Raw genomic sequence first — 27,337 nt, 5'->3', positions numbered from 1 at the left:
GCCCCAAATTTGTTAGCCTAACAGTACAAGTGAATGCACTCACGGTTTCCAAGGTGTGGAAATTGTTACATAACCTATTTTAGGAAGTGTCATTTTTTTTTAATTTTTTTTTCAACGTTTTTATTTATTTTTGGGACAGAGAGAGACAGAGCATGAACAGGGGAGGGGCAGAGAGAGAGGGAGACACAGAATCGGAAACAGGCTCCAGGCTCTGAGCCATCAGCCCAGAGCCTGACGCGGGGCTCGAACTCACGGACCGCGAGATCGTGACCTGGCTGAAGTCGGACGCTTAACCGACTGCGCCACCCAGGCGCCCCAGGAAGTGTCATTTTTTATTGATGCTCTTAAATTATTTAATTAGATTTTTCTAATCATTGAATCAGACATCTATAGATGTCGAAATATATATTTCTTAGATGCTCGAAAGCATCTAAGATGCTAGGAATGCAGCTGAAATAAATGAACGCCATGGTTAAGAAAATAAGAACTGCATAACCCATCAAGGTTTTCCTTTTTCTTTTTTTGAAATCTCATTTATCCACACAACCCTGAACGGCACCATAACCCTCATTTTTATCTCTTTCTACCTCCCTTCTTTTTTCTTTTTCTTTTAGCAACTAGGCAATCTAAACCTCAGAGACGTGATATAACATTCCCACTGTCACACAGTGCAGGTGAGAACACAGCAAAAGACAGCGTAAACACCAGCTTCTCCTCCACCTGGTGTCACGCCCCCCCCCCAAATTATTAGCACTTAGCAAACATGCAGTCCTGCGTCTGCCTGTGACAGACATTTATGACTTCCAGTAGGAAACTTGGCTCATGGTTTTACACTTAACAGAGAAACTATAGTGCATAGCAGTCACCTTGTAAAAAGAGAAGCTCCTTGGTAGTTGAGAGCTCTCTACCACACTTCACTCTAGATTAGTGGATTAGGGGGAAAACAACAGAGATCAATAAAATCAAGTCTCTCATGTGCCTGTGGTGTTATTTTTTTTAAGTTTATTTATTTTGAGAGAGAGAGAGAGCATGCAAGCAGGGGAGGAGCAGAGAGAGACAGAGAGAGAGAGAGAGAGAGAGTGTGTGTGTGTGTGTGTGTGTGTGTGTGTGTGTCCCAAGCAGGCTCTGCACTCACAGTGCAGATGCAGGGCTCAAACCCACAAACCATGAGATCATGACCTGAGACAAAATCCAGAGTCGGATGTTTAACTGACTGAGCCCCCCAGGCACCCCGACTATGATACTATTTTTAAAAGACAAACTAAATACATTTTATTGTTCTTGTCATTGTTGCTGATCTGAATGATACCTCTGGGGCTCTTGGCTACAAGTTGCTACACCAGTTTATTAGTCCAAACCCGTTAAACTGAACTGAACTGATGCTTTGAAGGTAAAGGATGGCTCTGAATGGAGTGTTCTCAGGGAATAGCAGGTTGAAAGAAGAGTTGACTTTCAGTAAGCACAAGAGTGACGGTGTAACCTGGGGGTAAAAAGGGTGCTAGCACTCCGGAAGGCTGACCCACTTTTGCCATCCTGCTCTGCTGACATTTCACGTTGATGAACTTTGTCTTCAGTGCATCCTGCTTCCTCGAAGGCAGTCTGGTTATGTCCCTCCTCCTTCTTTAAGAGCGCTTTCCCTAAAGCACACTAAAGTGTGATTGGTTTAGTATTTTATGGCCTTCAGAAATATTCTTATTTCTAAAAGGAGATGTATTGGAGAAGAAGGAGAAGGAGGAGGAGGAGGAGGAGGAGGAGGAGGAGAAGAAGAAGAAAAATAATGTTTACTAAACAATGACTATGTACTTACACAATATCTCACATGAACTGACAGTAAACTATTTGAAGGTGTCATCAGCCCCATTAGTCCAGAAGATTGAAATTCAAATAGGTTAAGTTTTCATCACAAACGGTTAGTGCCTATCAGCTGTCTATAAATAAAGGAGTGTACACTTTTGACCCTATACAGTGGCAATTCAATCTGTCATTGGGATGAATTGCTGAGAAAAACAATGGTAGCTAAGGGAGATGTGAGCCACAGCATTCTAAGCTACTATTAAACTCTGGCAAAAAATAAACTGTATGCCTGCGAGGTCCAATACAAGAGCCACTAGCTGCGTGTGGCTATCTAAATATAAATGTAAATTATTCACGGGGCGCCTGGGTGGCTCAGTGGGTTAAGTGGCCCGACTTCAGCTCAGGTCATGATCTCCTGGTTTGTGAGTTCCAGCCCCTCGTGGGGTTCTGTGCCGACAGCTCAGAGCCTGGAGCCTGCTTCGGATTCTGTGTCTCCCTCTCTCTCTGCCCCTCCCCTGCTTACGCTCTGTTAAATTTTTTTTTTTAATTAAAAAAATTTTTTTAAAAACATTGAAAACAATGTAAATTATTCACAATTAATAAAATCAGCATCTAGTCTGCCAGTTGCCCTAGGCACATTTCGAGTGCTCAATAGCCACACGCACTGCTGGCTACAGCCTCGAACAGTGCAGGTACAGAGCAGTCCCTTCCTCACAGAAGCTCATCTGTACAGAGCTCCTCTGACCTACATGAGATGGGGTGAGATGGAGTAATGTAGGCTCTTCTTCCCAATTTAAAGATCTGTAGCAATACCTAAATGGAAATAAGTTGTGTGCATTTGTGTCTGTGTATCTGTCTGATGTTTTCTTCCCTGAAAGGAGAAGAGGGTTTAACGCAAAGGGAGGAAGGGAAAGGGAGACCAAGAAGAGTCTTTCAAACGATAGTGAGGGCAATTACCACCGACTCTGTTTTGGATGGAGGGGTGATGCAGGACCCAAGTGGAGCTTGCAAGGAAGTAAGTGGTTGCAAAAGTAAACAAACTGTACAAAGAAGAGTTTAAAAGAGAAGCTCCAGGGACTTTTGTTTCTGGCCAAGATGAAGTAACAAGGAACTGATTCACCTTCCTCCTTGAAACAACCAAGAAACAAACAAAAACAGACATAATATACGAACTCATTATTTTCAAGACACTAGACATCAGAAAACAAAAGTCAATGGTCTCTGAAAGATGGAAAGCAGACAGAGTAAGCCTTACAGTTGCCCCAGGTTATAGCTTAAGAGAGATCCAACATCTCAGATCAAGAAAAGGGAAGCCAGACAGAGCCTCATAGAGCAACCGGAGTTGAAGAAACAGAGCTGAGCATCCTAGAAGACCAAGGCAAACAGAATCTGTAAGACAGAAAGCTGCCCGGAGGGAGAAATCTACAGATCTGCAGAGTCCTCCTCAAGAATTCAGGAGAGTCCTCAGTAACACATGCCTCTGAGGAAACTTCTCAAAGCTGAGTTATACCTTTCCCTGGTCAACTGATATGGTGATTGACAGGAACGAGGCAGGAGTCCAAAGGAGCAGCCACTTTCTCCTAACATGGTAGGACTCTGAGGGACAGTATTCACTGGAAAGCTCGCTGTCAGCTTGGCTGAAGCACACTGTTGGGACCAAACAAATGTTTACCTCCCCTCTGCCCAAACCTGCCTCCACCGCCTTCCTTTCACAGGGATTGATCCCTAATAAACATATGCACATCAAACTTCATCCCAGCTATGCTTCCAGAGAATCCAGCCTGTGACAGGAGATGATTCCAGATGGCAGCCAGCTTAAAGCTGGTTTGAAAAAATGTGTGGATGGTGGTGCAATTTATTGAGATGAGAATTAACTTTGATTAAAAATAGGTTGTGTGTATGAATGTGTGGGTGTACATAAAGGGTCTGATTATGTTATGTTATATTTGAGATGCCTATTAATATCCAAATAAGGATGTGAAGACATTTAGCTATGTGATTCTGGACCTCAAGGGAGAAATCTGAGCCAGAGATAAAAATATGCATATTGGGGCACCTGGGTGGCTCAGTTGGTTAAGCATTTTGGCTCAAGTCACGATTTCACAGTCCGTGGGATCGAGCCCCAGTGTGGGTTCTGTGGAGCCTGCTTGGGGTTTTCTCTCTCCCACTCTCTCTGCTCCTCTCCAGCTCACATGCTTTCTCATGCACTTTCTTCCTCTCTCTCAAAAATTAAAAAAAAAGAAAAGAAAAAGAAATAGTGTGTACATATATATATATGTATTTATATAGCCATGGAACTACACAGCCATGGAACTGGATGGAAAGAGTCTCCCAAACTGATTTGGAAACACACTAGAGATCCCACAGATCCCATATTTGATTAAAAAAAAGGAGTTCCTGGTTTTATGAATTTTGAGAAAAACTGGGAGAAGAGTTCATGTTCATTATCAATGCAAAACTTTTGAAAAGTCCTACAATAAAAAAAAAACCCATTAGCTTTATTTCACTTGGAATTCTGTCTCTCTCTCCAGATTTATATATATATATACACACACACACATATATATATCAAATATATATATTTGATATATAATTGACTCATTTTGAGTCAATTAGCATAAAAAATGAGAAGACTGAATTTTAAAATTCTACAGCATTTGGGGTGCCTGGGTGGCTCGGTTGGTTAAGCGTCTGATTTCGGCTCAGGTCATGGTCTCAGGGTTCGTGGGTTTGAGCATCACACTGGGCTCTGGTGACTGCTTGGAGCCTGGAGCCTGCTTCAGATTCTGTATCTCTCTCTCTGCCCTTCCCCTGCTCACGTTCTGTCTCTCTGTGTTTCTCAAAGGCAAATAAAATATAAAATATAAAAATATAAAAAATATATCATGTAAAATATAAAAATATTTTTATAAAATATAAAAATATAAATATAAAAAATTAAATTAAAAATAAAATTCTACAGCATTTGCTTATATCTATATAGACTATGCCTTCCGGTCTGTACTTTTTCAAAACTAAAATTCTAGGGGCGCCTGGGTGGCGTCCGACTTCAGCCAGGTCACGATCTTGCGGTGCGTGAGTTCGAGCCCCGCATCAGGCTCTGGGCTGATGGCTCAGAGCCTGGAGCCTGTTTCCGATTCTGTGTCTCCCTCTCTCTCTGCCCCTCCCCCGTTCATGCTCTGTCTCTCTCTGTCCCAAAAATAAATAAAAACGTTGAAAAAAAATTAAAAAAAAAAAAACTAAAATTCTATCTTTTCCCAATCTTGATATTTTGTTTTTCTTTTATTCTCCTTCCTCACAGCTGAGCCAGACCATATATCTAAACATGAGAGAGAACAAGTCAAAAAAACACATTGGGATTTAGTGGACAGTGCACTGTTTTGTCAGTCGAATAGCCAAGTATCAGCTCTGCCCCTAACAGCCTAGACATTCTGGCAACTCACACGTCTGGCCCTCCACTTACTTAACGTAGAGAGTGAGCACATGCCCTTCAAAGCCCCTTCCACTGCTCACTTTGGCAGCACATATATGAAAAGCGTCCTTCTGGCTCTAAAATGAAATGAATGAAATGAATGACAGTAAGGAAGAAAGAGAAAAATACAAGACACAAGAGCTTCTGGTTGAAGAACATCAATATCTAAACCTCTCCTTGTTCTGCAACATACTGTGGGCATTTTATTAACACCTCTGACATAGAGAGTACAGGATATTCCTAGTTAGTGTCTTACTAATTGTTAGCAGATATTTAAAAAGAAGGATCGCTGTCTAAAATGAAATTTGCAGACTCCTAGATCTACATTCTTCTTTATAATACAATGAAGAGATAAGAATTACTTATGATAGTTTTCCATTTTAAGCTTACTGTTTTCTGGAGCTCTGGAGACACCCATATTTGTTGCTGCTAAACACAATGTCAAATTCATGGATTAATGAAATCATTTTCCTTAAGCCTCAACAGTTTTCATAGGAGGCCTAGTATTAATAGTGAATATGCTCTAATCCTTTCAAAGAGGATTAATGCTGGAGACATGTGAAAAGCAGACATATAGAAAATAAACAGTGGATCAGAGGATATCCAGCTTTAAATCTGGAAGCCTTGAAAGCCGTGAGAGGCTATATATGGAAACTGAGATCATTTGTGAATAGAATTCATCAATTCCAGGGAAAGGTAACTCTAAAAGTACACAACATCCACCAAATCCTCATACGTGTGTGTGTGTGTGTGTGTGTGTGTGTGTGTGTGTGTATTTTTAAATAACAAGCAGGGTACTGGCACAGGGGTCTTTTCTGCCACTTTTTTATTTTTCTATGATATATGGACAGTCTCAAATGACATATCAACTATGATATATCAAGTAAAATACCAGAGATGTGAGTGCAGATCTTGTCTATGCAACAAAGACATAAGAGTGAAGAATTCATCCCCATGCTGCCAAGAAACAAATACAGAAGTTAGACTGATGTTCCCTGATGTCAGGCCTATCGTGAGGCACAGGTGTTATGCTTGTTTTGTTTTAAACTGCAGTTTACATCCATTTGTCCAAACAACATTGACTCTGTAGAAAACCATGATATTTTGGCATCGTGCAGCCTCTAAGAGAAATGAATGATTCAGAGAATAAAAATCAAGAGGAAAGCTCTTATATTCAGCAGGGGAAAATGCATGCTGACCAGCAGGGGGAAACCCTAGGCAACCCTCATCTAAACAACTTCCAACAGACTTGTTCATTTTGGAAGAAGAATTAGAAATGGAGAACGTTCCTCAACCCAAGGTCAGAGCTCCTTTTGTTAACGGCGAATTAGAGAATTCTGGGAGGTGCTCAAAGAGAAACTAATCTACCCTGGTCAGATGGGGAAAGCATTCTCAGATCTGAGTGGATATAGATGCTAGCAGAGGACACAGTAGAAGGATGGCCATGATCCTGGAATGAGACCGGAAACATCGCTGCAGTAAAAAAGGCCTTAGACTTCGGGCAGCAATTGAAGAAAGAGGGCATAAAATTAGCAACAGCCAGAGATGGGTTGGAAGAATAGAAGCTTGCCAAAACGAACATGATCTTTAGAGGCTACTTAACAAACGTAAAGGAAAAATTGAATGTTCTGCATATGTTTTTCATAAGCAGCTGTGTAAAATATCTCATGAGCCAAGGTAAATAGTGGAACTGAATTTAGCAGTAGGGTTTTTATTTACTTATTTTTTTAATAAATGAGGGTTCTTTTTTTCTCAAATGCTTATTTATTTTTGAAAGAGAGAGAGAGGGAGAGAGCATGGGGGAGGGACAGAGAGAGAGAGGGAGGGAGAGAATCCCCACACTGACAGTGTGGAGCCCTATGTGGGGCTCAATCCCATGACCTTGGGATCATGACTTGAGCCAAAATCAAGAGTTGGACACTCAACTGACTGAGCCACTCAGGTGCCCCACATTAGGGTTTTAGAAGAAAACATTTTAACTCTAAGTAATAGGATTTTTAAGAACATATATTTGTATTTTCTATTTCTATCCTCCAAAATGTATAAGCAAAGAGAGCTAACATACAAAAGCTTTCTATTAAAGTCTTAGATCATAATGACAAAAAAATTTCCTAGGAAAAAACCCACCTTTGCTACGTTTAACCCAGTAGAAATCCCAATCATATTTTTAAATTGTCTGTGTCATTTATAGAAGCATAAAGAGGAAATTTGGGGTTTGGCTGGGGCAGGGGCATAGCATAAAATTTTCTATATTATATTATATTATATTATATCATATCATATCATATCATATCATATCATATCATATATCGTAATTCTATTTTATCATAGTTATATTTTATCATATCAATATTATATCATATCAATATATTATATATTCAGATATTCTCTGCTTATATCTTGGTAAAGCCTGAGATATATACTAGAGAAAATAAAAGCTGGCAGATTTTTTTCCATCTGAGCACCGAGAGCTGAGCTGTGATTTAATAAGCTAGCATGTCAGAGAACTAAAGAATATATTTTGATAGAAGGAAGTGACCTTCAGGGTTTGGGAGAAGTTTTCAAATGGAAAAGTGTTTTTCACCAGAAACATAATGGTAAGTTAGAAAAGATCTATAAGACCTGCCATTCATCTGTGCTTGGGGAAAAAATAAAAAGCCAGGCAATAAAGGTGTGAGAGCCTATGCTGCATGGAAATGACTATGTGTGCTCTGCTAAGGAAAGATGAAGGGGGCCCCTCAAGCACTGACAGGAGGGCAGAGGGCAGACAAACAAACATCCTAATAAGGAGAAGCACCCAGGAGGCTGCATTCAGAAAGCATTGAAAACAACAAACACCAAACACACACACACATACACACACACACACACACACACACACACACAATACTGCGCAGAGCATTTCCTTATATGTGTATAGTCCTTTAAACACATAGTCTCGTTTAGCTTTTAAGAGAAATTAGTTAGCAGGGTGCCTGGGTGGGTCAGTCAGTTAAGCGTCCAACTTCGGCTCAGGTCGTGATCTCACGGTTCGTGGGTTCGAACCCTGTGTCAGGCTCCGAGCCCCTGCCCCGCTCATACTCTATCTCTCTCTCAAAAAATAAATAAACATTAAGAAAAAAATTTTTAAAGAAATTAGCTAGAAAGAGAACATTGTCTTAAAGAAGGTAAGTGATTTGTCCAAAGTCACACAATTTTAAAAGTTCAAGTACTGAGTATTGGTGTACTCAGTATTCAAGAATATTCAACCTTTCAAAAGCCCATAGCTCTTGATACTAACCCATGTATTATATTTATTTAAATATAAATATTAATGAAATTAAATTTCTGCAATTACCTTTTTAGAAGGAATGCCTTTTCTGTGTTTCAAGGATCTACAAGGAAGGATTTTTCCTCAGCACCATCCCATTCCTTTGCTCCCTCCAGCAGGTGACAGACTTTTGACTACAAAGCAGGCCTGCATGTAGAAAGCTGAAACTATCTCCCGCTCAGCTGTATGGTCAGGACTGCTACGTGAGCCGTATCCTCGTACAGCGTGGCCTGTCCCTGGCTGGGTACATCTGCCTGATTCTGGTGTCAGTTAACAGGCCAAAATGACTGTCGTGCTGAGCTATCTCTGCAACTTTGACTGCTAATTTGGACGCAACTTTAACTCTGTCCTATTTCTCAACCCATTGCCGATCCCGAATGGAGGAGGGGGATACCATTTGTTGCAGATCCTCTCAGGAACCCCAATTCTGCCGATAATGCTTGCATTCTCAGCATGAGTGCCGTTAAATTTCAGATTCAGATATCAGGTTCTGATAATGGTCGATTGAGTAATTTGGCCCAGACTCTGAGTGAAAAAGCTCATTATCATATTTTTTTGAATCCCTTTGAAAGGCTTGAGGCATTAAAAAAAAAAAAAAAGTGATGCATTACCCTGAGGCTTACGAAGATAAGCCCAGAAGTTTGGAGCTCCTGCTCCTTTGTAAAAGAAATGTCAGAGAGGACAAGAGACTGAATTGTATCTTTTGAAGACCTTAGGAGAGAGGCATCAAAATTAGATTCAAAAGCTTTAGGAATCAGAGAGAAGGACCAAAAGACTGCACCCTAGGATTAAGTGTAAACCAAAAAGTAGTTATTTTCTTCCCATAGGCCATGGATAACCTTGCACATGTTTAGCCATGTATATCCTTATCTAAGAACACTACTCGAAGGGATGAGGAGGTGAAATGTCCACTATCTCTCTTCTCCGTTTCTTTAGCTCTCTTTATCTGGATCCCTAAGGACTCAACTAATGGGGAGAAATCCAGGTTTTATGTGACCTTAATCATATACAATTTGGGGATGCTTTTTAAAGGAAAACAATACAAAACTGGGTCTTAGAACAAATATACATGTTTTGGTGAGAAGATCTAAAAATCACAAATATTAGAAAGCTGACAACACAAATATAAAGTCTAGAAAAGTTATATAATATTTGTATTGATTAATTCCCTTGTGCACATCTAGGTTACATTTTGGGATACAGGCTCCTTGATTACCCCCTCATATACATCAATTTTGTAAAGTCTTTTTCAACGGAGAGAATAGGAAGGTAATTGAATTTTCCCTCTAGCATCGTTGGTGGCAATGTATTTATCATTTATTATTGATGGTTTAGCTTCACAATTGGTGTCATGTGAAATTTTAAGATTGCTGTCAAATTTGGGGAATCTTCCATCAGTTTTCCTTTACACATAAGACATGAAATTTTAAAGTCATGATATATAAGCTGTAATATTTTGGAGCATATCCAGATTTGTTGTGCTGCTGTGACTATTTTTAAGAATTCTGTATTGACCGCACTCATAGCCAGTTTGTTGTTGATGTCATTGAGTCCATTGTTTCATTGAGGATGTAGAAGAATTCTTGGAACCCATTCCTTCCCCTGGACGCGAAAATACATCTATACACACTGTGGCTGCAAACCACGTGAATATAATCCCTTGAAACTTAAACATATGGTCAACGTCTCTTTATCGTAGGCAGTTGTTAGCAATGTCAGTGGTCACTCCAATGCCACCTGCATAAGGGGAAGTGAGTGGAGGTCAGAATTGTTAAGAGACAGTGATATTGATTGTGTTTAAGTATTTTACTTTATAAATATTGCGAAAAATATGAATGCATTTCCAAGGCCTCCCGTAAAATGGCATGCAGGCATGACAGTCTTGAAGCTTAAGTCTTGTTAACTTCGTAGTAAATCATGGTAAAACTTCTGCCAAATATCAGTAAGATTTTGGCAAAATCTGAAATTCAACCCCAGTGGCCTAATCCCTAATCTATAATTTCCTTCTTACTCCCTCCCCCTCATTTTAGCCTAGGAGAAAGCAGACAATTTCTTTAATACATGAGTCTCTCTTACCGCCAGTCCCTAGTCGGTGAAATGTTAGAGCCTCTAAATTCTCAAAAATAAATCTTAGAAGCATCTCACGTGACAATAAAAATATACTGCTAGGAAATTTGGATTGAGTAACTTTCGTCAAGTCGATGTCTCTGACCTTACTTCTTATTCACAAAGTGAGGGTCTCAGTAGATTATCACTGAAGTCCTTTTCTCAGCCTCTATTATTATAACCACAGGTATCACTGCACAAAGAAAATTTCTACGGTTTCCTACTTTCCCTCCTTGATACCAGTCTCTCCACTTCCTAATTCATCCTCTACAGCCCCCTCCACGTTAATATCCTGTGAACAGTATTTAATCGCCCTGTTCTACAACACAGCAGTATTATGTAAGTCTTTCATGCTACAATATTAAGGTATTCTGCAATTCAGGAGTTTTCTAGTGAGCTTTAATTGTTTGGGGCTTATATGATTTATTTTATATATGATTTCCTGGAATCTGAAAACAAAGAAAATATCTCAATGTCACATGTGTTACGAGAGCAAAACCTGTCCTGTGGTCTTGGCAAAGGCAAATGCTATCTCTGTTTTATGCCACTGAGTTGCCACACTTGAAACAGATAATACAAAGGCTTCTTTTCTTTTATTTACGCTGCAAACTTACTTTGCACCGGCAACTCGCAGGAACACGATTTGCTCTTCTCAAATTGCCGTAAGTGATGGCATCTTAATTAGAAGCAGTGATCGGATTGCTGTTTAGAAGAAAATGAAAACGGGAACACCTAGAAAACAGTGGGCTTCTACTCTCCCACGGCCGACAGCTAGGAGGCCATCACTGCCTCACGCCTGGCATTACAGTAAACTACCACAAATACCCCGTCTTAGAGGTCACGCCACTGCTCAATGTTAAGTCGAGCAATGTTACGATATTCTTCCGTGGAATGGGATAGCAATATCAGAGGGTTTCTGCTCAGAGCTTTATGACAGCCTGGCAATCAACTTACATAATGGAGAAGGGATTCATTTGACCACTGAGCATGAAAACATTAGCAATTTGTCTAGCGTTTGCGTTCTCACTGAAGTAGCATTTAAGTGCTAAGAGTGAAAAAATAGTGTCTGTAGCATTTGCTAGATACAGACTAAATTATTCTGACTCAACATACTACTTATGTCCTTTAAATACCTCAACAACAACAACAACAAAAATGGTGGCTTTGCCTACTGTAAATATTTTCTGTGACAGGTTTAATCTACACCTCAGATTTGGGTATGTTCAGGTTACACACTAACATAAATGACTCAATGATCTCTGTTGTTCTCAACTTAATAAAGCAAGGTTTTATGTAAATATGTCGAAAATATTAATGTGACAAGGGAGGAATTATGGCAAGGAGGAAAAAGACAAATGCTTTACATGACCAATTTCTCTTCTTCACTGTGTAGCACTGAAAGGTGTACAATTCTGGGAACTAAATATTCAACTGTTAAGTCTTAGTTCTATTTTATTCTAAATGTGAAAAGCCATGAATTAGAAGAGAAGAAAGTTTGTCAATCTAAATTAGATTTTTGTAAGGTAGAATATCATGTCACAGAATATTTCAGCTACCAGTTAATTTTTTTTAAGTGGTTTAATAGGTTCAACATAATAGTGTAATTATCAAATAGAAGTTCAACATAATAATCTAAGACTTAAATTACTGATTTGAACATTTAATTGCCAAAGGCGATTTGACAACTAAATATTGGTTCTGGCAATTAAGAGTTAGATTAATAATTTGGTACTTAAAAAATCTTTTAAAGCAATAATTATAAAGCATGTAACAATAAAAATCTCATGGGCCTAAAAATTCAATTTTGCAAAATCAGACTACTGTACAAAAAGTTAAATGGTAATGATCCCCCATTCTGTTTCAGTTTGCTTTCAAAGTTTTGAAACTATTTTCCTTTGTGTAGGCAACAAAAATGATATAATGTTGGCCGTAGTAAATCATAAATTTCATCTCATTAAATTTTTAATCAAATAGATTGATAAGTAGAGAGATTGTTGTATAGAATGTTCTTTATTTTTCTTTTAATGTTTGTTTATTTTCGAGAGAGAGTGAGAGTGGGGGGGGGCAGGCAGAGAGAGAGAGAGAAAGGGAGGCAGAGGATCTGAAGTGGGCTCTGTGCTGACAGCAGAGAGCCCAATGTGGGGCTCAGACTCACGAACTGTGAGATCATGATCTGAGCTAAAGTCAGAAGCTAACCTTTACCGACTACGCCAACCAGGTGCCCCAGTTCATTATTTTTAAATATATCAACAAAATTATATCTGCAGACATTGCTTATTTTTATGTCCTAGTATAGTTTTATCAATGTGCTTTGCTGGTGTCACATTTTTTCTTTCTGTGTTCATTATTGTCTCTTGCTAAATTATACCCTTTAGAGAAATTTCAATGATATTTTGTGGCAAATATATTTTTGTCTTTAAGTGTCCAAAAATATGTTGTTGTTGTTGTTTTTTCCCCACAAGTGTTTTGTTTAACAGTTTAGCTGGGTACAGATTTTTGTCATCTTAATTACACAAGATCCAATCTATCCAATGTAAATGATGTTTTGTTTGTTAGTTATACATGGCGTTTAAGGTACTCTTTCAGTATCAGGATGTATATTGCCCTTTAGTTTTGAAAATTGTTGGCTTTTCTCTCTCTTATATTTTACTAGAGCATCTAAAACTGTGTTCTATTTCTCAGAACTTCACTTTCTTTATTTCTTTATCTTTTTAAGCCATATTCTAGGTAATTTTCAAAGTTCTTTATTAGAATTTTTTTCTTCTCAGAGAATAATGTGGATTATGGTTCCCATTTTAATTTCTTTTTTCATTACAAGGAATCTAATTGGTTCATGGTTCACAAGTACCTGTTCTTGTTTCAGTGCTCCCTACTTTTTTTTTTTTTAATTTTTTTTTTTCAACGTTTATTTATTTTTGGGACAGAGAGATACAGAGCACGAACGGGGGAGGGGCAGAGAGAGAGGGAGACACAGAATCGGAAACAGGCTCCAGGCTCCGAGCCATCAGCCCAGAGCCTGACGCGGGGCTCGAACTCACGGACCGCGAGATCGTGACCTGGCTGAAGTCGGACGCTTAACCGACTGCGCCACCCAGGCGCCCCCAGTGCTCCCTACTTTTGTCTTATAGATATTTCTTCAAGAATTTTAAACACATACATTTAAAGTACTTCCTAGATTATTTAATTACTTCTATATTTTTATGAATGAATTATTTTTTTTTTTGTTTTTTGGGTGGTTTTGTTGTTGTTATTGTTGTTTGCTTTGCTTTTGTTGTTGTTTTTGTGTTCACAGGTTTGTTTGTTTGCAGTAGGGAATAATTCACATCATGGGGTTGGATTTCCTCAGGTGTTCTGTCATTTTGGTTGGTATATTTACTTTCCATGGATTTATTTTTCATTCTCTGCCCCATTTTTCCTTTCCTCTTGGGCATTCTTTAAGTAGCTTCACCTCAGGTCCTAAGGGTCCACAAATCAGAAGTATATTTTGTATCTCTTCAACAGGTTCACATTTTCAGAACTGAAGCTAATACCCACTATTTGTCTCATTTCTAATCATTTAGGATTCTTTGCTTCTCTTCACCATTCATGAACCTGTTCTAACTGGATGCAGCCTTACACAAGAAAATCAAGTTTTTACAGCTTTCATTTATGAATGTGGGAAAATAGTCTCCAGTGCCCTGCCCCTTGTGGGATACATTGAGTCTACTTTTCCCTGAGGCACTGAAATCTGGAACCAAATTGCCAGTTCTAGGTGCCAGCACCCTGAGTGGAATGGACTTAGTCCACTTCCATACCATGGGCTTGGCCATTTCCGATAAAAGTTATTATTTTTAAATGGGGGAAATGTATTTTTAACTATACTAAAAACAATTACATGTAATTTCTACATAGTGAAAATGAAGGAAACATTGTGAGAATCCAGATCTTCAAGATAGTATGGCTAGCTAGGAATAGAGCCAAAATGATGTATGCCCCTGATTAAGATCATCCCACTATGCACTTACTCAGCAGCTTTCCTCCTGTATTCTCTGTTGATTTACCTATAGTTTGTTCACTTTTCCCCAGTGTCCACCATTAACATGAGCTAAATATAAACCCAAACTTTAGAACATACTCCATCAAAAATATTTAATCAGAAATGAAATGTTCCTCCATTATATAAATAGCAAAATATTTTCCTCGAATATTTCTTTCTGTATATATTCAAGAAAAGAAAAGTCTACGATGTTGTATCACTTACATATTCTCCTTCAGTTCTTTAGTAAAAATCAGCAACAAATAATGAAGATAATGATAATTAGGAGATTAATAAACACTAATGTTCTTTGGCAAAATTGGGTGTATATATGTGTACATGAGTCTGTTGTTATAAGGAATTTGACCAATCTCTGTTCCTGGTTCCTGGGAGGGAGACCCTAAATCCTTGGATCTCCTGAGTTTTAGGAGTATCTTTGTTATGCTAATGAGGTAATTCCTGGTTCACCCTTTGATAGCATCAAGATGGAGGCTGGTTTTGTTGAAAAGACCAATCACATGGTTAGAAGGTTGGGGTGTGAGCCCTATGATATGAGCCTGATCTCCCAACTTTAGGGAGAAGAAGGGGGCTCGAGATTGAGTTCGAGGTTGTGACAAATCATTCAATCAATCATGCCTATGTAGTGAAACTCCAATAAAAACTCTGGAAACAAAAGCTCAGTAGAGCTTTCTGGTTGGTGAATACATTGACTACTAGGAGACTAAAATGCTCTGATTCCAAAGGAGGGATTCAGAAGACCTATAGTCCCTCCCAAACCTTGCCCTATGCATCTCTTCATTTGGCTGGCCCTCCTGATTTTAACCTTGGTAATAAAATAAGTGTAGCACTTTCTTGAGTTCTGTGAGTCATTCCAGCAAATTATCAAACCTGAGGGGATTATGGGAGCCACCAACTTCACACCCAGTGTGTCAGCAATGTGAGTAGTTCAGAGACTCTACTGACATTGGGCTGGCATGTGAAGGGAGGATGGTCTTGGTGAGGACTCTGCCCTTAAATCTGTGAAGGTGACACTAGCTCTGGATGGTTAGTGTCAGAAATGATTTTCAGCACAGCACTTGGCATTAGAATAGTTGGAGTGGAAGTTGAATAAATTCTTATTATTTTTAATCAAAAACTATCACTACTGGGGCGCCTGGGTGGCTCAGTCGGTTAAGCGTCCGACTTTGGCCTAGGTCATGATCTCGCAGTTCCCAAGTTTGAGCCCCATGTCAGATTCTGTGCTGACAGCTTGGAGCCTGGAGCCTGCTTTGGATTCTGTGTCTCCCTCTCTCTGCCCCTTCCTGCTTACATTCTGTCTGTCTGTCTCTCTCTCTCTCTCTCTCTCAAAAGTAAATAAACATTAAAAATTAAAAAAAAAAAAAGAATCACTACTGTATCTGACACATAAATGTTTTATAAAATCAGATTGGGAAACTTTAGGACAAATAGAAAAGCCAAGAAGCATGTTTTAAATTTTAGTAACTGGCTGCCCTCTACTGACATTGTGTTATAGTCACTACTAGGATGTGAATCTAAAACCTGATGGATTCTCTTAGTTTTGAAACAATTAATTCTATAAAATTGAAAATATCGCTGAAGCTTATTTCAGTTTTGATTGAACTTAGTGGTCTATTCCTTGAAATTTAAGGGCTATTAGAATCGTTCGGATATCAGTCAGTTGAGCATTGAAATAAAGAGGCTGCTGTTCATTGGTAAATAAAGTCTACAAAACTTAGTCTCTCTCACCTTCATTCAGGTAAGACATAGCAGGACTTAACTTGTCTCTATGTGACCTTGGGCAAAACACTTTAAAATAACAAGTCTGGGGGGTGACTCAGTGGCTCAGTCAGTTAAACATCTGACTCTTGATTTCAGCTCAGGTCCTCATCTCACAGTTCATGAGACTGAGCTCCACATCTGACTCTGCGCTGACAGCCTCGACCCTGTTTGGGATTCTCTCTCTCTCCCCCCCCCCCTCTCTCTCTGCCCCCCCCCCCTGCTTGTATGGGTGAGCTCTCTCTTTCTCTCTCAAAGTAAATAAATAAACTTAAAAAATTTTTTTGAATATAAAGTAGCAAGTCTACATTTCCTTACCTTTGAAGGTACTTTATAAAATGATCTCTGAATTCTTCTTCATTTAACATATTATAATTTTTTCAAGAAGAAAAGAATCAAGGAACTTAATATATCAAAACGAACTGGCTGGAAGCTGGACTTCTGACTTGGCTCACAGAAGTCAGTGAGCCAAGCTGAGAGATGGAGCAGGGAAAGGGAGAGAAAACGATGGGCAGGGACCAAGAGCATTTGGCAGGTTGTATCTAGCGATGGTGCGGTGTGCATCTATTCAGCAAATTTTGATGAAGCCGACATGTTGAATTTCAAGCAGTCTTTAAAAGTATTCCTTAAAAAACATTTTCCCTCAAATGACATGATGATGGGAAATGGGGAAATAACCACCCAGCAATCTTAATAATGCTGAATAATATGAAGCAGTTATGAAATATAACCCAAATGAGGGTTCCTGACAGAGAGACAGGTGAAGAGAAATAGAGCCCAAATAATGCATTCCTATTTAGGCACCAAAATGAACTCCAAAGATAGCCTTAAAGATCACCACAGATCTGATACAGTGTGTGTCGAACCTCCACTCTGGCATTCATTAGGTTTCAAAATGTCCCAATTTGTCAGGTATAAGTCACGTATCATTGATTCTCCTTGGAATTCTGGAATCTTTTCAGAATTTAAAAATACATGCACACATATAATGACAAGCCTTTACGTGGTTTAGAGAAGAGTCTCCCTGACAGCAACCACAGAGTTTCGTTAAAAATGCTCTAGTTAGTTTCGAGTTCAGATCTCCTTACTGCTATGACAGTCACCTAGGAGTGTGTTACAAATGAATATACATCTACAACACAAGCTATTGCTTAGGGAAGCACAAAGAAATATGCATAGTAACCCTCTAGAATCCACGTATCCAACACCTTTGCAAGTGGCACCTGCTCAAATAGGAAGGCGTTAGTGACCTACAGAGAAATGTTAGTGACCTACAGAGACAGAGGAGAAGGATGGAGAGCTGGCTCATGTAAGTAGAAGCATAAATTCACACCTGTACATACTCCACAGGATCAAAGATATGTGGTCAAATAATTGTTTTTAATCACCACATTACTAGAAGTACTTCAAACAGCATGGAGGAGTAGATGCTTTTGAAGAACCTCTCACTCCAAAATAGCTAGATCCTAGGGGCGCCTGGGTGGCTCAGTCGGTTGAGCGTCCGACTTCAGCTCAGGTCATGATATCATGGCTGCTGAGTTTGAGCCCCACGTCAGGCCCTGTGCTGACAGAGCTTGGAACCTGATTCTGATTCTGTGTCTCCTCTCTCTGCCCCTCCCCCAGTTGTGCTCAGTCTCTCTCTGTCTCTCAAAAACAAATAAATGTAAAAAAATGTTTTCGATAAATAAAATCAAATAATAAGATAAAATAGCTAGGTCCTAGATAAAACCTACTTTTTATTTTTTCACGAGAAGTAAGAGAAATCACCTAAGGGCCAATCAGTTCACAGTCCATGACCGGAAACTCACAAGGTAAATTTTGAGAACACGCAAAAAGTAGGGCTGCCCTGAAGGCAAATGCTGATGAGTTGGAAACACCAAACCAGAAGTTTCTGAGATGGAACCAGTGATGGTGGAGCAGCTGAAAAGCTCCAGCAAACACGAGCACACATGCTACCAGGAGGTAAGCATCTTCAATTTAGTCAAAGAGGTTTTCTGAATGAAAAGATCAACCAAATATGTACTCACCTGCAAAATTCACCAACAAGCACGGAAATAAATTATCTTGAGAGAGAGCCTGCAGAAGCAGACAAGCATGACTTCAAATACCAGTAGTAGCAAGGAGACTAAAATAGCTATTGTTTTGCTTGAAGAAATTAAAAACAAACTTGAAAATAAGTGCAAAGAACCATAACTTATAAGTGACCAAAGATGTTTGAAAAGAAACCAAAGAGCAGTTCCTGGGTGGCTCAGTCAGTTAAGCGTCTGACTTCACCTCTGTTCATGATCTCACTGTTCGTGAGTTCGAGCCCTGCGTCGGGCTCTGTGCTGACAACTCAGAGCCTGGAGCCTGCTTCAGATTCTGTATCTCCCTCTCTCTCTGCTCCTCCCCTGCTCTCTCTCGCTCTCTCTCAAAAATAAATAAACATTTAAAAAATTAAAAAAAGAAAAGAAACCAAATACATGAAACCATGTTTCATTCAAGAAATGCAATATGTGGTAAGTAAATTTAAAAACACTAGTGGGGAGGGGTGGGGGGAGCAGAGATATTTTTCTCAAGTGTCTTATTTCTTTATTTAAGTTTCACTAAAGACTTGCCAAAGGGAATACATGGTTTAAATAAAGATTTCACATATGCGAGAAAAAAATCATGAGTAGGGTTAACACAAATGCTTGATGCTCAATTAACATACACTGGTTAAAAGTGATCAATCAATCAATGAAGTGAGAAGTTGCTACAGATACATCTAATTGGAGTTCCAGAAGGAGAAGAAAGAAAAATGAGGTAGAGGAAGCGTTTGAAGAGATGATAACTGAGAAGATGACTGAAGAAATGATGTTAATTTTCCAGAAATAGTAAACTATTCCAACTGAAAAATTCAAGAATAAATGAAAGGAAATCTACTTTTGGAGATAGTAAAGTGAAGTTAGGCACAACCAAAAAAAAAAAAAAAGAAAAGAAAGAAAGAAGAAAAAAGAAAAAGAAAGAAAAAAAATCAAAGATCATCCAAAAGAAAACCAAAGAACACAACCAGAGAGAAAATCCAAATTAACCTCAAAGAAGTAACAGAGAGCAGTTGATTTCTTATCAACAAGTACAGCCAGAAAATAGACTCTATTTTCAGTGTGTTGAGAGAAAATAATTGCCATGTTAGATTTACATATTTGGCAAAAATATCCTTTAAGCACAAAGAAAAACTAAAGATACTTTCAGACACATAAAAACTAAGAAGTTATCACCAATAAGCATACATCAAAGGAGTTACTAGATATATACTTTAAAGAAAAGGAAAGTTACCCTAAAGGGAAGGTTTGATATGCAAGATAGGATGAAGAGCATAAAGAAAATGATAAATTTGTGGATTTGTTATTTAGAATAGGCTACGTTAGAGACCCCAGAACTAGACCCACAAACGTATGGCCAACTAATCTTTGACAAAGCAGGAAAGAACATCCAATGGCAAAAAGACAGTCTCTTTAACAAATGGTGCTGGGAGAACTGGACAGCAACATGCAGAAAGTTGAAACTAGACCACTTTCTTACACCATTCACAAAAATAAACTCAAAGTGGATAAAGGACCTGAATGTGAGACAGGAAACCATCAAAACCCTAGAGGAGAAAGCAGGAAAAAATCTCTCTGACCTCAGCTGCAGCAATTTCTTACTTGACACATCCCCAAAGGCAAGGGAATTAAAAGCAAAAATGAACTACTGGGACCTCATGAAGATAAAAAGCTTCTGCACGGCAAAGGAAACAACCAACAAAACTAAAAGGCAACCAACGGAATGGGAAAAGATATTTGCAAATGACATATCGGACAAAGGGCTAGTATCCAAAATCTATAAAGAACTCACCAAACTCCACACCCGAAAAACAAATAACCCAGTGAAGAAATGGGCAGAAAACATGAATAGACACTTCTCTAAAGAAGACATCCGGATGGCCAACAGGCACATGAAAAGATGCTCAACGTCACTCCTCATCAGGGAAATACAAATCAAAACCACATTCAGATATCACCTCACGCCAGTCAGAGTGGCCAAAATGAACAAGCCAGAGACTATAGATGCTGGAGAGGATGTGGAGAAACGGGAACCCTCTTGCACTGTTGGTGGGAATGCAAATTGGTGCAGCCACTCTGGAAAACAGTGTGGAGGTTCCTCAAAAAATTAAAAATAGACCTACCCTATGACCCAGCAGTAGCACTGCTAGGAATTTACCCAAGGGATCGAGGAGTGCTGATGCATAGGGGCACTTGTACCCCAATGTTTATAGCAGCACTCTCAACAATAGCCAAATTATGCAAAGAACCTAAAGATCCATCAACTGATGAATGGATAAAGAAATTGTGGTTTATATACACAATGGAGTACTACGTGGCAATGAGAAAGAATGAAATATGGCCCTTTGTGGCAACGCGGATGGGACTGGAGAGTGTTATGCTAAGTGAAATAAGCCATACAGAGAAAGACAGATACCATATGGTTTCACTCTATGTGGATCCTGAGAAACTTAACAGAAACCCATGGGGGAGGGGAAGGAAAAAAAAAAAGAGGTTAGAGTGGGAGAGAGCCAAAGCATAAGAGACTTTTAAAAACTGAGAACAAACTGAGGGTTGATGGGGGGTGGGAGGGAGGGGAGGGTGGGTGCTGGGTATCGAGGAGGGCACCTGTTGAGATGAGCACTGGGTGTTGTATGGAAACCAATTTGACAATAAATTTCATATATTGAAAGAAAAAAAATAGAATAGGCTACATTACATTATGGTAAGACATTAACCCCCAAAACTTACCATAGCAAGGTCTATTTCTCACTCAAACTACATAACCACTAGGAATTCTATAAGCCAGAGTTTTTGTTTTAATTTTCTCTATATAAACTCAGAATCACAAAGGGGCATAGCTATTCAAAAGTAATTGGGGGTACCCTGATGTGTTAACAGGTTGTTTTTTTTTTAATGTTTATTTATTATTGAGAGAAAGAGTGTGAGCAGGGAAGGGCAGAGAGAGAGGGAAACACAGAATCTGAAGCAGGCTCCAGGCTCTGAGCTGTCAGCGCAGAGCTGGACTCGAGGCTCAAACCCACGAGCCTTGAGACCATGACCTGAGCTGAAATCAGATGCTTAACCAACTGAGCCACCCAGGTGCCTGCTGATGTTTTACACAGTTTTTAAAAAAGAAAAAAAAAAAACCCAGATTCACGGGTCATTTTCTATAGTCCACACACAGCCTTAGCCTAAAGAGTTTTTATTTTTTGATGTGTGTAGTGGCATTAACTTTTGAGGTGAAAGATCCATTTTTATAATAGGCAAGCAACAACTTGCCAACAACCACCTGACACGACTTGAAAAATAATTCCATAAAATTCTAAGAATTTCTCATAGCTAGGGGCGCCTGGGTGGCTCAGTCGGTTGGGCGGCCGACTTCGGCTCAGGTCATGATCTCGCGGTCCATGAGTTCAAGCCCCGCGTCAGGCTCTGTGCTGACAGCTCAGAGCCTGGAGCCTGTTTCGGATTCTGTGTCTCCCTCTCTCTGACCGTCCCCTGTTCATGCTCTGTCTCTCTCTATCTCAAAAATAAATAAATGTTAAAAAATTAAAAAAAAAAAGAATTTCTCATAGCTATAATAAATATCCTGGGTGTTCTAGTTTTTGTTGCAGTTGTTTTTCTAGTTGTTGAAATCATGACTCTTTCTCTTTAATAATTATCATGAACAGAGCAATCTTTGACATTTTGCATACGTCATTCCTAACCTTTAAAACAGAATTAGGGGCTCCTGGGTGGCTCAGTCAGTTAAGCTTCTGACTTCGGCTCAGGTCATAATCTTGTGTTTCGTGATTCCAAGCCCTGTGTAGGGCTCTAGGCTGTCAGCTCGGAGCCTGGAACCTGCTTCAGATTCTGTGTCTCCCCCTCTCTCTGACCCTCTACCTCTCATGCTCTGCTTCTCTCTCTCTCTCAAAAGGATTAATAACACTGCACTAGTAAATGATTGTTATCATTAAACCCAGGTTCCTGTGTTTTCAAAGTCCATCAACTTCAACAACCAGATCACAGCTTAGTATACTTGTATTATTTACAATTCTAAGTACTTTGTATATATGCCGAAATATGGCTTAAACGTTATAGAATATCCGATTCATTCATTCACTCATGCAATCAATATTTATTGAGTGCCTATTCCCCCAGTGCTATTCTAGGCACTAAGGATACAACACTAAGCTAAGAGATAGCAAACAAATAAACATGAACAAATAAATATATTTCAGGTGGTGACAAAAATGCTAAGAAGAAAAATAAAGCAAGGTAAAGGCTAACAAGTGTTGAGGTGGGCTGGAATGGGGAACTGCTTTAGACTGTGTGGTCAGGAAAGGGATTTTGATATAGTGACATTCATATAAATAACCCAACAAGTAAAACTATGTATGCAATTATTTGACCATAAAATATGGCCATTTATGTATGAACTTGAGGGTCAAATCAAGGGTGTCTTCTAGCAAATGGGTTCCTTTTGCTCAGAGGTCATGGAATAGAGTCAGTATAAACAGGAAAAATAAAATAGACAAAAGGAGATTAGATGCCACTCTGGAGTAAGGGTGTCTGACATTTGATACCCTTAACTTTATCCATTGCTCTGGAGAAGAGTGTGAAAGATGGCGAGAAATACCATTAAAGATTTCTGTGAGGCTTTGAAGTTTTGAAAAGGCAGCCCTTTCCCACTTTTATAAGACTGGCTGTTTCAAATCCTTTTGAGGAAAAGATGGAAAGGGGAGGTCCCTATACAACTGCCATAGTGCTTTTATTATGTAATAAAAAGGAAAAGTTGGTAATACATTTATGTTCAATGTTTGGTAATAACAAACTCCCGTGGTCACTAGATAGTTGAATGTGTCCTTGACTTCTAGCCTTACCTTTACAGGAGTTAGTTTTTCTCCTCCCCTGTTTTCCTCTGTAAGAACAGCCTTTAAATTCTTTGACTCCCTGCAACAACAGTCGATGTAAATGTATGGTGTTCAAGTCCTGTGTAGGCTTGGTGATGAACAACACAGATATGGCACCTATTCTCATCAAGTAGACTTTCCAGAGAAGCTGTAACTCCCAGGAGCTGTTGCTGCCCATTTGGAACCTCCAAGCAACCAGGTCCACTGATTTCAGGATCTTCAGGATGATTCACTCACCTCCATGATATATTTCATCTGCTTCATGTAGCCTGAAGATACTTGGATGCTTAATCAGTATCAATCCACTGGAGAGAGAAACCGTCTAAGTGTATGTAATCCATTCATGCAATTCCTACCAAGTTATGAAGTCCACTCTCGGGGGGCAGGAAGCAAACTTCACAAACCTGCTGGCTGTGGGCCCTACACAAATTAGGCAACTTGAAATAGCTAAATGAATTTACACCCAAGAGTGAGTTTGTTAACTTTTTTGAAAGGAGATGTCACCAGGGCAAAAGAGCGCTATGGAAATAATAGGAATAAGGCAAAGATATAAAATGAAGAAGACGGAAGGAGTCTCTGCAGGATGAAAAACACACAACCTAAATGAGTTCTTTTCCTGAATTTCCGAAACCATTTCCATCCTGTTTTGTCAGTGTTCGCTAATTTATCAGACTACTCTGCTCAAAGGTCAGACTGGAGCTCCTTGAAATACCTCATGACTAACCAGTTTCTGTAATCAGTTTGAGCTGCTATTGATGCTTTTCCTGCTTCCTCTCAAGTAAAAAAATCAGGGAATCCCTGACTTCAGCACTGATACTAGTAACAAGTGCTAACTGAAGACAGTGACACTGAATATACACTACTTGATAAACAACAAGGGACATGTAGTTGGTGTAGGGGGGAACTAATACAGTTAAAACGCTCACTGGCTCCAATGTCTGGAAAGTTATAAAGTAGGGCTGATTATGCATGAAAGAAAGCAGATGAGCATCTAGTCAGCCCAGTGGCAGGGGACAACCCAGGAAAATGTCTGCCTTGAAATGGGCCTCATCTTAGCCTTTTTTTTTAAGTTTATTTATTTATTTTGAAAGAGACAGAGATGGTGTGAGTAAGGAAGTAGGGAGAGGGAGAGAAAGAATCCCCTGATTCGGGGTTCAAACTCACAAAACCATGAAATCACGACCTGAGCCAAAGCCGAGATTCAGATGCTTAACCGACTGAACCACCCAGGTGCCCCTAAGTCATTGTTTTTCATCAGGCTACAAATGATATATCACCAAAACAAATGGCCTTGATAGCATATCAAACACTTTGTAGAATATAACTCTCTTGGTTGAATCTGAATCTGAACAGCAGTATAATCTCCCAAAGGCTTTTCTTAACATTCATATTCTCTCGGGAAGCTGAAAATGAATACTGGAGACCATACTTAACCCTCTCCCATGAACACAAATCACTTTTCACCATCAACCTGCCCCACTCCACTTGCTTCCTCCCCTCAGCCTATACTCTGCCCCTCAACTAGAAGAGGGCAATTCCAGGAGACCTCCCACCTGCCTCTCCAAATTTGGTGTTTTGGTCTAGGCACAAATGTCTCTGGTGGCTACAACTTAGTGCAAGAAAGAGAGAGCAGAAGCTGGCCAGCCTAGCTGCCTTGAGTAGAGACATGTCACTCTTTCTTTTTTCTTTCCTTTTCCTTTCTTTCTCTCTCCTTCCTTTCCTTCCTTCCTTCCTTCCTTCCTTCCTTCCTCCCTCCCTCCCTCCCTCCCTCCTTACTTTCCCTTTCCTTTCTTCCTTTCTTTTCTTTCTTTCTTTTTTTCTTCCTTCCTTCCTTTCTGTCTTTCCTTCCCTCTTTCTTTCTTTACAGTATATTTATTGAATACGTACAATGTGTTAGGCCCCCAGATAAAGTTATATCTAAGAGAGATGATGGAAAGATAGATAAATAGATGTAAACTTCATAAATCTTTCAACACTCACCTGTAAGTAGGAAATATAATTAACTCCATTTTACACATCAGGAAACCAAAGCTTACCAAAGTTGAAGGACCCGCCCAAGGACTCAGATCACTCTGACTTATCCCAGAGTCTGTGCTGCGAGGGGAATGCTTCCCAAATATGCAACATCTCGCTGGCACACTGATTTACCTTCCCGAACTGTCTTCCTCATCCCAGTCTCTCCAGTTTTAAACCGCCTGTAATTTCTCGTGCCTTCTGAGGAGACCAGCCCAGGAGGATTCCCTCCAGGATGGATCTGAGCACCTGGAGGGCATGAAGAGCCTTAGGTGGTAGAGCACTGGGATATCTTCTGGTGGTAGATGGAACTGTGGCAGAAAGTACCAAAGAAGATAAGACGTTCACTAAAGTAAACCTAAATGGCTTCCCAGTGCTGTGTGAAGAAGCCCGTGTTCATAAACATGAAGTGAAAGCTAAATCCAAAAGTCTAGTGTCCACTTCCAGCTAGCGGTCAAGGGAGTAGGTGGGGGGGAATGGGAGGAAGGGAGGTTGAAAGTTGATTTTACTTCACTTAAGTCATGTCCCCAGCTTGGAAGAAATGGACAAGGGCAAAGCCAAGAGCCCAGAGTCCCATACAATCCTACAGAGGATTGGTCTTCCTGGAACCTGGCCGTGACCTCCCCTGGTAGCTGGTTCTGAATAGTGAGAAGCAGCATCATGGAGTTTCCTCAACTGCCAAAGGACATCCACACTACTCAGTAAAAACAATAGCAACAAAAATGATTGGCAGCTAACATTTCCCGAGTGTTTCATTGTGCCAAGCAGCATTCTGTGTTAATTCTAAGTCCTTTTAAGTACATCACTTCCTGGGGCGCCTGGGTGGCTCAGTTGGTTAAGCGTCTGACTTCGGCTCAGGTCATGATCTCGCGGTCTGTGAGTTGGAGCCCCGCGTCCGGCTCTGTGCTGACAGCTCAGAGCCTGGAGCCTGCTTCGGATTCTGTGTCTCCCCCTCTCTCTACTCCTCCCCTGCTCATGCTCTGTGTCTCTCCATCTCTCAGTAATAAATAAACGTTAAAAAAAAAATTTTTTTTTAAATGTTATTTCTTGGGGTGCCTGGGTGGCTCAGCTGGTTGAGCGTCCGACTTCGGCCCAGGTCACGATCTCCCGGTTCATGGGTTCAAACCCCACGTCGGGCTCTGTGCTGACAGCTCAGAGTCTGAAGCCTGCTTCGGACTCTGTGTCTCCCTCTCTCTCTGCCCCTCCCCTTCTCATGCTCTGTCTGTCTGCCTCTCTCTCTCTCCCTCTCTCTCTCTCAAAAATAAATAAATGTTAAGTACATCACTTCCTTTAATCTCAACATCTTATTTTATCCCCATCTTACAGATGAGGAAGCCAAGACACGGAGAAGTTAAATAACTTTCCCAAGACACACTGATTAGAAATTGGAGAGGCAGATTTCAAACCCAGGAAACGGGCTACATCATCCTTCTTTAACAAGTCTAAATTCCATGGTGCTTTTCCTTTATATTACAAATAGGGATTTGATGAAGCCTTGAGAAGAATTAAATAAACAGAAGGCATATGGTGTTTACAATTACCAATTGTGAAAAGCATTTATTATGGAAAATTCCAAAACTGGTCACGAGAGAACTTTAAGAGCAGCTCTAGCAAATCCTGCCAAGAAAATTCTAAAAACTTAGAAATCAAAGAAGAGTTCTGCAGAGAAGAGCGAGCTGTAATGAAACCAAAAAAAGGGGCTAAGGCGCTGACCTCTTTTTAAATGAACAAGGAATCTGCAGAGTAAAAGCTAATGAGCCAGATTCCAAGTCTCCTTTCTCAGTTCTGTGGGGAGCTGTGTTCACGGCTGACCCTGTGAACATGCGCTCCTCACTCAGTTCCTGGGGAATAATTTGCCCCAGAAGATCAGAACATGTAAAGACTCTGATCTCACTTCTTACAGTCACCAGAGAG

Source organism: Lynx rufus, unplaced genomic scaffold (genome assembly GCF_022079265.1).
Source record: "Lynx rufus isolate CCGP_SWC_20201006 ecotype Redwood Valley unplaced genomic scaffold, mLynRuf1.p SCAF_4, whole genome shotgun sequence".
NCBI lineage: Eukaryota > Metazoa > Chordata > Mammalia > Carnivora > Felidae > Lynx > Lynx rufus.
Note: the sequence above shows the minus strand (reverse complement) of the source record.